The sequence below is a fragment of the Sorex fumeus genome, unplaced genomic scaffold (assembly GCF_029834395.1).
Source record: "Sorex fumeus unplaced genomic scaffold, SorFum_2.1 ptg000018l, whole genome shotgun sequence".
In the NCBI taxonomy this organism is placed as follows: domain Eukaryota; kingdom Metazoa; phylum Chordata; class Mammalia; order Eulipotyphla; family Soricidae; genus Sorex; species Sorex fumeus.
Window position 1 is genome coordinate 41,180,380 of NW_026606075.1, and position 11,467 is coordinate 41,191,846.

Genomic DNA, 11,467 nt, shown 5'->3' on the forward strand with positions numbered 1-11,467 from the left:
TGAATGAAACATTCTGTAGTGTAGATTGCAATGGTTTCTGAGGTTTGTATTGTCTGAACTGGAAAAAGAAGAACTCACCAGTGTTGAGTCGCTAGACCGTGAACAGCACGGGTTCGAGTGTGAATAGACCGCTGAAAACCATCATTGCGTTACTTGAACATTCAGCAGTGGTGCAATGAAAACCTGCCGGGAGTGGAGATTCAGATGAATTCCAGATTCGCAGTGAATGAATGGAACATTCTCTAGTGGTGATTCCAATGATTTCTGAAGGCTGGGTTTTGTGGACACGAAAATGTAGAGCTGAACAGGGTGGAATGGATAGCCAAATGAACAGCACGTCTCGTAGTAAGAACAGGCCACTGAAAACCAGCTTTGGCTTAATTGGACATTCACAAGTGGTGTAACGAAAACCTGACGGGAGTTGAGAATTAGATGAATTTCAGATTTGCCGTCAATGAATGGAACATTCTGTGGAGGAGATACCAATTGTTTCTGAAGTTTGGGTTATGTGGACAGGAAAATGGAGCTGAAGAGGGTTGAGTGGATAGCAAATTGAACAGCACGGCTGAGAGTATGAGCAGGCCACTTAAAACCAGCATTGGCTTACTTGGATATTTACCAGTGGTGTCACGAAAACCTGCCGGGAGTGGAGATTCAGATGAATTCCAGATTCGCTGTGAATGAATGGAACATTCTGTAGTGGAGATAACAATGATTTCTCCAGTCTCTGTGGTGTGGACAGGAAAATGTAGAGCTGGCCAGGGTTGAGTGGATAGCCAATTGAACAGCACCACTGCGCTTGTGAAGAAAACACTTAAAACATTGGGTTACTTGGACATTCAACAGTGGTGTAACGAAAACCTGCCGGGAGTGGAGGTTCAGAGGAATTCCAGATTCGCAGTGAATGAATGGAACATTCTCTAGTGGAGATTCCAACGATTTCTGAAGGCTGGGTCGTGTGGAAGGAAAATCAAGAACTAATCAGGATTTAGTGGAAAGCCAATTGTATAGCATGGCTGCGAGTGTGAACATGCAGCTGAAAACCAGCATTGGGTTACTTGGACATTCATCAGTGGTGTAAGGAAAACCTGCATGGAGTGGAGAGTCAGTTGAATTCCACATTCGCAGTGAATGAATGGAACATTCTGTAGAGGAGATTCCAATGATTTCTGAAGCCTGTGTTGTGTGGACAGGAAAATGAAGAGCTGACCAGGCTTGAATCGATAGCCAAGTAAACAGCAGGGCTGCGAATATTAACAGGCCGCTGAAAACCAGCATTGGGTTACTTGGACATTCAACAGTGGTGTAATGAAAACCTGCGTGGAGTTGAGAGTCAGATGAATTCCAGATTCGCAGTGAATGAATGGAACATTCTGTAGTGGAGATAACAAAGATTTCTGAAGGCTGGTAGTGTGGTGGGACAATGAAGAGCTGAACAGGGTGGAGTGAATTGTCAATTAAACAGCACGGCTGCGAGTATGAACAGGCCTCTGAAAACCAGCATTGGCTTACTTGGACATTCACAAGTGGTGTAATGTTAACCAGGCGGGAGTGGAGAATCAGATAAACTCCAGACTCGCAGTGAATGAATGGAACATTCTGTAGTGGAGATTGCAATGATTTCTGAAATCTGGATTGTGGGGACACGAAAATGAAGAGCTGACCAGTGTTGAGTGGATAGCCTGTAAAAAGCCTCGGCTTCGAATGTGAACAGACCACTGAAAACCAGTATTGCATTACTTCGACTTTCAGCAGTGGTGTAACGAAAGCCTGCGTGGAGTGCAGATTCAGATGAATTCCAGATTCCCAGTGAATGAATGGAACATCCTGTAGTGGAGATTACAATGATTTCTGAAGGCTGGGTTGTGTGCACAGGAAAATGAGGAGCAAAACAGGTTGAGTGGATAGCCAATTGAACAGCACGACTGCGAACATGAACAGGCCTCTGAAAACCAGCATTGTTTTACTTGGACATTCACAAGTGGTGTAAGATAAATCTGCAGGTAGTGGAGATTCAGTTGAATTCCAGATTCGCAGTGAATGAATGGAACATTCTGTACTGGAGATTGCAATGATTTCTCAAGTCTGGATTGTTTGGACATGAAAATGAAGAGCTGACCACAGTTGTGTGGATACCCAGTAAAAAGCAGGGCTTAGAGTGTGAACAGACCGCTGAAAACCAGCATTGTGTTACTTGGACATTCATAAGTGGTGTAATGAAAGCCTACCTGGAGTGCAGATTCAGATGAATTCCAGATTGGCAGTGAATGAATGGAACATTCTGTACTGGCGATTCCAATGATTTCTGAAGTCTGATATTGTGGAAAAGAAAATGAAAGGCTGACCAGGTTTGAGTGGATAGACAATTGAACAGCACACTGCGAGTGTGAAAAGGCGGCTGAAAACCAGCATTGGATTACTTGGTCATTCACCAGTGCTGTAATGAAAACCTGCCTGGAGCGGAGAGTCAGATGAATTGCAGAATCGCAGTGAATGAATGGAACAGTCTGTAGTGGAGAGCCCAATGATTTCTGAAGGCTGGTTTGTGTGGAGAGGAAAATGAAGAGCTGACCAATATTGAGTGGATAGCCCATTGAACAGCACTTCTGCGAGTTGAACATGCCTCTGAAAACCAGTATTGAGTTACTTGGACTTTCACCAGTGGCGTAACGAAAACCTGCCAGGAGTGGAGGTTCAGAGGAATTCCAGATTCGCAGTGAATGAATGGAACATTCTCTAGTGGTGATTCCAATGATTTCTGAAGGCTGGGTTTTGTGGACACGAAAATGTAGAGCTGAACAGGGTGGAGTGGATAGCCAAATGAACAGCACGTCTCTTAGTATGAACAGGCCACTGAAAACCAGCATTGGCTTACTTGGACATTCACAAGTGGTGTAACGATAACCCGCCGGGAGTTGAGAGTCAGATGAATTTAAGATTCGCAGTGAATGAACGGAACATTCTGTGGAGGAGATACCAATTATTTCTGAAGGTTGGGTTATGAGGACAGGAAAATGTAGAGCTGAATAGGGTTGGGTGGATAGCAAATTGAACAGCACGGCTGAGTGTGTTAGCAGGCGGCTTAAAACCAGCATTGTCTTCCTTGGACATTTACCAGTGGTGTCACGAAAACCTTCCAGGAGTGGAGACTCTGATGAATTCCAGATTCGCGTGATTGAATGGAACATTCTGTAGTGGTGATTGCCAACATTTAGGAATCTGGATAGTCTGGACAGGATATTGAAGAGCTGACCGATATTGAGTGGATAGCCAATGAACAGCACGGTTTCGAGTGTGAACAGACCACTAAGAAGCAGCATTGCATTACTTGGACATTCATCAGTGGTGTAACGAAAGCCTTCCTGGAATGCAGATTCAGAGTATTTCCAGATTCACAGTGAATGAATGGAAATTTCTGTAGTAGAGATTCCAATGATTTCTGAACGCTGGGTTGTGTGGACAGGAAAATGAAGAGCTGACTAGGTTTGACTGGATTGCCAATTGAACAGCAAGGCTGTGAGTGTGAACAGCCGCTGAAAACCAGCATTGGATTACCTGGTCATTCACCAGTGTTGTTAGGAAAATCTGCCTGGTGTGGAGAGTCAGAGGAATTCCAGATTCGCAGGGAACGAATGGAACATTCTGAAGTGGAGATAAGAATGATTTCTGAAGGCTCGGTGTGTGGAAGGAAAATCAAGAGCTAACCAGCGTTCACTGGATAGCCAATTGAACAGCACGGCTGCGAGTGTTAACACGCAGCTGAAACCAGCCTTGGGTTGCTTGGACATTCACCAGTGGTGAAACGAAAACCTGCTGGGAGTGGAGAACAAGATGAATTCAAGATTCGCCTGAATGAATGAAACATTCTGTAGTGTAGATTGCAATGGTTTCTGAGGTTTGTATTGTCTGAACTGGAAAAAGAAGAACTCACCAGTGTTGAGTCGCTAGACCGTGAACAGCACGGGTTCGAGTGTGAATAGACCGCTGAAAACCATCATTGCGTTACTTGAACATTCAGCAGTGGTGCAATGAAAACCTGCCGGGAGTGGAGATTCAGATGAATTCCAGATTCGCAGTGAATGAATGGAACATTCTCTAGTGGTGATTCCAATGATTTCTGAAGGCTGGGTTTTGTGGACACGAAAATGTAGAGCTGAACAGGGTGGAATGGATAGCCAAATGAACAGCACGTCTCGTAGTAAGAACAGGCCACTGAAAACCAGCTTTGGCTTAATTGGACATTCACAAGTGGTGTAACGAAAACCTGACGGGAGTTGAGAATTAGATGAATTTCAGATTTGCCGTCAATGAATGGAACATTCTGTGGAGGAGATACCAATTGTTTCTGAAGTTTGGGTTATGTGGACAGGAAAATGGAGCTGAAGAGGGTTGAGTGGATAGCAAATTGAACAGCACGGCTGAGAGTATGAGCAGGCCACTTAAAACCAGCATTGGCTTACTTGGATATTTACCAGTGGTGTCACGAAAACCTGCCGGGAGTGGAGATTCAGATGAATTCCAGATTCGCTGTGAATGAATGGAACATTCTGTAGTGGAGATAACAATGATTTCTCCAGTCTCTGTGGTGTGGACAGGAAAATGTAGAGCTGGCCAGGGTTGAGTGGATAGCCAATTGAACAGCACCACTGCGCTTGTGAAGAAAACACTTAAAACATTGGGTTACTTGGACATTCAACAGTGGTGTAACGAAAACCTGCCGGGAGTGGAGGTTCAGAGGAATTCCAGATTCGCAGTGAATGAATGGAACATTCTCTAGTGGAGATTCCAACGATTTCTGAAGGCTGGGTCGTGTGGAAGGAAAATCAAGAACTAATCAGGATTTAGTGGAAAGCCAATTGTATAGCATGGCTGCGAGTGTGAACATGCAGCTGAAAACCAGCATTGGGTTACTTGGACATTCATCAGTGGTGTAAGGAAAACCTGCATGGAGTGGAGAGTCAGTTGAATTCCACATTCGCAGTGAATGAATGGAACATTCTGTAGAGGAGATTCCAATGATTTCTGAAGCCTGTGTTGTGTGGACAGGAAAATGAAGAGCTGACCAGGCTTGAATCGATAGCCAAGTAAACAGCAGGGCTGCGAATATGAACAGGCCGCTGAAAACCAGCATTGGGTTACTTGGACATTCAACAGTGGTGTAATGAAAACCTGCGTGGAGTTGAGAGTCAGATGAATTCCAGATTCGCAGTGAATGAATGGAACGTTCTGTAGTGGAGATAACAAAGATTTCTGAAGGCTGGTAGTGTGGTGGGACAATGAAGAGCTGAACAGGGTGGAGTGAATTGTCAATTAAACAGCACGGCTGCGAGTATGAACAGGCCTCTGAAAACCAGCATTGGCTTACTTGGACATTCACAAGTGGTGTAATGTTAACCAGGCGGGAGTGGAGAATCAGATAAACTCCAGACTCGCAGTGAATGAATGGAACATTCTGTAGTGGAGATTGCAATGATTTCTGAAATCTGGATTGTGGGGACACGAAAATGAAGAGCTGACCAGTGTTGAGTGGATAGCCTGTAAAAAGCCTCGGCTTCGAATGTGAACAGACCACTGAAAACCAGTATTGCATTACTTCGACTTTCAGCAGTGGTGTAACGAAAGCCTGCGTGGAGTGCAGATTCAGATGAATTCCAGATTCCCAGTGAATGAATGGAACATCCTGTAGTGGAGATTACAATGATTTCTGAAGGCTGGGTTGTGTGCACAGGAAAATGAGGAGCAAAACAGGTTGAGTGGATAGCCAATTGAACAGCACGACTGCGAACATGAACAGGCCTCTGAAAACCAGCATTGTTTTACTTGGACATTCACAAGTGGTGTAAGATAAATCTGCAGGTAGTGGAGATTCAGTTGAATTCCAGATTCGCAGTGAATGAATGGAACATTCTGTACTGGAGATTGCAATGATTTCTCAAGTCTGGATTGTTTGGACATGAAAATGAAGAGCTGACCACAGTTGTGTGGATACCCAGTAAAAAGCAGGGCTTAGAGTGTGAACAGACCGCTGAAAACCAGCATTGTGTTACTTGGACATTCATAAGTGGTGTAATGAAAGCCTACCTGGAGTGCAGATTCAGATGAATTCCAGATTGGCAGTGAATGAATGGAACATTCTGTACTGGCGATTCCAATGATTTCTGAAGTCTGATATTGTGGAAAAGAAAATGAAAGGCTGACCAGGTTTGAGTGGATAGACAATTGAACAGCACACTGCGAGTGTGAAAAGGCGGCTGAAAACCAGCATTGGATTACTTGGTCATTCACCAGTGCTGTAATGAAAACCTGCCTGGAGCGGAGAGTCAGATGAATTGCAGAATCGCAGTGAATGAATGGAACAGTCTGTAGTGGAGAGCCCAATGATTTCTGAAGGCTGGTTTGTGTGGAGAGGAAAATGAAGAGCTGACCAATATTGAGTGGATAGCCCATTGAACAGCACTTCTGCGAGTTGAACATGCCTCTGAAAACCAGTATTGAGTTACTTGGACATTCACCAGTGGCGTAACGAAAACCTGCCAGGAGTGGAGGTTCAGATGAATTCCAGATTCGCAGTGAATGAATGGAACATTCTCTAGTGGTGATTCCAATGATTTCTGAAGGCTGGGTTTTGTGGACACGAAAATGTAGAGCTGAACAGGGTGGAGTGGATAGCCAAATGAACAGCACGTCTCTTAGTATGAACAGGCCACTGAAAACCAGCATTGGCTTACTTGGACATTCACAAGTGGTGTAACGATAACCCGCCGGGAGTTGAGAGTCAGATGAATTTAAGATTCGCAGTGAATGAACGGAACATTCTGTGGAGGAGATACCAATTATTTCTGAAGGTTGGGTTATGAGGACAGGAAAATGTAGAGCTGAATAGGGTTGGGTGGATAGCAAATTGAACAGCACGGCTGAGTGTGTTAGCAGGCGGCTTAAAACCAGCATTGTCTTCCTTGGACATTTACCAGTGGTGTCACGAAAACCTTCCAGGAGTGGAGACTCTGATGAATTCCAGATTCGCGTGATTGAATGGAACATTCTGTAGTGGTGATTGCCAACATTTAGGAATCTGGATAGTCTGGACAGGATATTGAAGAGCTGACCGATATTGAGTGGATAGCCAATGAACAGCACGGTTTCGAGTGTGAACAGACCACTAAGAAGCAGCATTGCATTACTTGGACATTCATCAGTGGTGTAACGAAAGCCTTCCTGGAATGCAGATTCAGAGTATTTCCAGATTCACAGTGAATGAATGGAAATTTCTGTAGTAGAGATTCCAATGATTTCTGAACGCTGGGTTGTGTGGACAGGAAAATGAAGAGCTGACTAGGTTTGACTGGATTGCCAATTGAACAGCAAGGCTGTGAGTGTGAACAGCCGCTGAAAACCAGCATTGGATTACCTGGTCATTCACCAGTGTTGTTAGGAAAATCTGCCTGGTGTGGAGAGTCAGAGGAATTCCAGATTCGCAGGGAACGAATGGAACATTCTGAAGTGGAGATAAGAATGATTTCTGAAGGCTCGGTGTGTGGAAGGAAAATCAAGAGCTAACCAGCGTTCACTGGATAGCCAATTGAACAGCACGGCTGCGAGTGTTAACACGCAGCTGAAACCAGCCTTGGGTTGCTTGGACATTCACCAGTGGTGAAACGAAAACCTGCTGGGAGTGGAGAACAAGATGAATTCAAGATTCGCCTGAATGAATGAAACATTCTGTAGTGTAGATTGCAATGGTTTCTGAGGTTTGTATTGTCTGAACTGGAAAAAGAAGAACTCACCAGTGTTGAGTCGCTAGACCGTGAACAGCACGGGTTCGAGTGTGAATAGACCGCTGAAAACCATCATTGCGTTACTTGAACATTCAGCAGTGGTGCAATGAAAACCTGCCGGGAGTGGAAATTCAGATGAATTCCAGATTCGCAGTGAATGAATGGAACATTCTCTAGTGGTGATTCCAATGATTTCTGAAGGCTGGGTTTTGTGGACACGAAAATGTAGAGCTGAACAGGGTGGAATGGATAGCCAAATGAACAGCACGTCTCGTAGTAAGAACAGGCCACTGAAAACCAGCTTTGGCTTAATTGGACATTCACAAGTGGTGTAACGAAAACCTGACGGGAGTTGAGAATTAGATGAATTTCAGATTTGCCGTCAATGAATGGAACATTCTGTGGAGGAGATACCAATTGTTTCTGAAGTTTGGGTTATGTGGACAGGAAAATGGAGCTGAAGAGGGTTGAGTGGATAGCAAATTGAACAGCACGGCTGAGAGTATGAGCAGGCCACTTAAAACCAGCATTGGCTTACTTGGATATTTACCAGTGGTGTCACGAAAACCTGCCGGGAGTGGAGATTCAGATGAATTCCAGATTCGCTGTGAATGAATGGAACATTCTGTAGTGGAGATAACAATGATTTCTCCAGTCTCTGTGGTGTGGACAGGAAAATGTAGAGCTGGCCAGGGTTGAGTGGATAGCCAATTGAACAGCACCACTGCGCTTGTGAAGAAAACACTTAAAACATTGGGTTACTTGGACATTCAACAGTGGTGTAACGAAAACCTGCCGGGAGTGGAGGTTCAGAGGAATTCCAGATTCGCAGTGAATGAATGGAACATTCTCTAGTGGAGATTCCAACGATTTCTGAAGGCTGGGTCGTGTGGAAGGAAAATCAAGAACTAATCAGGATTTAGTGGAAAGCCAATTGTATAGCATGGCTGCGAGTGTGAACATGCAGCTGAAAACCAGCATTGGGTTACTTGGACATTCATCAGTGGTGTAAGGAAAACCTGCATGGAGTGGAGAGTCAGTTGAATTCCACATTCGCAGTGAATGAATGGAACATTCTGTAGAGGAGATTCCAATGATTTCTGAAGCCTGTGTTGTGTGGACAGGAAAATGAAGAGCTGACCAGGCTTGAATCGATAGCCAAGTAAACAGCAGGGCTGCGAATATGAACAGGCCGCTGAAAACCAGCATTGGGTTACTTGGACATTCAACAGTGGTGTAATGAAAACCTGCGTGGAGTTGAGAGTCAGATGAATTCCAGATTCGCAGTGAATGAATGGAACGTTCTGTAGTGGAGATAACAAAGATTTCTGAAGGCTGGTAGTGTGGTGGGACAATGAAGAGCTGAACAGGGTGGAGTGAATTGTCAATTAAACAGCACGGCTGCGAGTATGAACAGGCCTCTGAAAACCAGCATTGGCTTACTTGGACATTCACAAGTGGTGTAATGTTAACCAGGCGGGAGTGGAGAATCAGATAAACTCCAGACTCGCAGTGAATGAATGGAACATTCTGTAGTGGAGATTGCAATGATTTCTGAAATCTGGATTGTGGGGACACGAAAATGAAGAGCTGACCAGTGTTGAGTGGATAGCCTGTAAAAAGCCTCGGCTTCGAATGTGAACAGACCACTGAAAACCAGTATTGCATTACTTCGACTTTCAGCAGTGGTGTAACGAAAGCCTGCGTGGAGTGCAGATTCAGATGAATTCCAGATTCCCAGTGAATGAATGGAACATCCTGTAGTGGAGATTACAATGATTTCTGAAGGCTGGGTTGTGTGCACAGGAAAATGAGGAGCAAAACAGGTTGAGTGGATAGCCAATTGAACAGCACGACTGCGAACATGAACAGGCCTCTGAAAACCAGCATTGTTTTACTTGGACATTCACAAGTGGTGTAAGATAAATCTGCAGGTAGTGGAGATTCAGTTGAATTCCAGATTCGCAGTGAATGAATGGAACATTCTGTACTGGAGATTGCAATGATTTCTCAAGTCTGGATTGTTTGGACATGAAAATGAAGAGCTGACCACAGTTGTGTGGATACCCAGTAAAAAGCAGGGCTTAGAGTGTGAACAGACCGCTGAAAACCAGCATTGTGTTACTTGGACATTCATAAGTGGTGTAATGAAAGCCTACCTGGAGTGCAGATTCAGATGAATTCCAGATTGGCAGTGAATGAATGGAACATTCTGTACTGGCGATTCCAATGATTTCTGAAGTCTGATATTGTGGAAAAGAAAATGAAAGGCTGACCAGGTTTGAGTGGATAGACAATTGAACAGCACACTGCGAGTGTGAAAAGGCGGCTGAAAACCAGCATTGGATTACTTGGTCATTCACCAGTGCTGTAATGAAAACCTGCCTGGAGCGGAGAGTCAGATGAATTGCAGAATCGCAGTGAATGAATGGAACAGTCTGTAGTGGAGAGCCCAATGATTTCTGAAGGCTGGTTTGTGTGGAGAGGAAAATGAAGAGCTGACCAATATTGAGTGGATAGCCCATTGAACAGCACTTCTGCGAGTTGAACATGCCTCTGAAAACCAGTATTGAGTTACTTGGACATTCACCAGTGGCGTAACGAAAACCTGCCAGGAGTGGAGGTTCAGATGAATTCCAGATTCGCAGTGAATGAATGGAACATTCTCTAGTGGTGATTCCAATGATTTCTGAAGGCTGGGTTTTGTGGACACGAAAATGTAGAGCTGAACAGGGTGGAGTGGATAGCCAAATGAACAGCACGTCTCTTAGTATGAACAGGCCACTGAAAACCAGCATTGGCTTACTTGGACATTCACAAGTGGTGTAACGATAACCCGCCGGGAGTTGAGAGTCAGATGAATTTAAGATTCGCAGTGAATGAACGGAACATTCTGTGGAGGAGATACCAATTATTTCTGAAGGTTGGGTTATGAGGACAGGAAAATGTAGAGCTGAATAGGGTTGGGTGGATAGCAAATTGAACAGCACGGCTGAGTGTGTTAGCAGGCGGCTTAAAACCAGCATTGTCTTCCTTGGACATTTACCAGTGGTGTCACGAAAACCTTCCAGGAGTGGAGACTCTGATGAATTCCAGATTCGCGTGATTGAATGGAACATTCTGTAGTGGTGATTGCCAACATTTAGGAATCTGGATAGTCTGGACAGGATATTGAAGAGCTGACCGATATTGAGTGGATAGCCAATGAACAGCACGGTTTCGAGTGTGAACAGACCACTAAGAAGCAGCATTGCATTACTTGGACATTCATCAGTGGTGTAACGAAAGCCTTCCTGGAATGCAGATTCAGAGTATTTCCAGATTCACAGTGAATGAATGGAAATTTCTGTAGTAGAGATTCCAATGATTTCTGAACGCTGGGTTGTGTGGACAGGAAAATGAAGAGCTGACTAGGTTTGACTGGATTGCCAATTGAACAGCAAGGCTGTGAGTGTGAACAGCCGCTGAAAACCAGCATTGGATTACCTGGTCATTCACCAGTGTTGTTAGGAAAATCTGCCTGGTGTGGAGAGTCAGAGGAATTCCAGATTCGCAGGGAACGAATGGAACATTCTGAAGTGGAGATAAGAATGATTTCTGAAGGCTCGGTGTGTGGAAGGAAAATCAAGAGCTAACCAGCGTTCACTGGATAGCCAATTGAACAGCACGGCTGCGAGTGTTAACACGCAGCT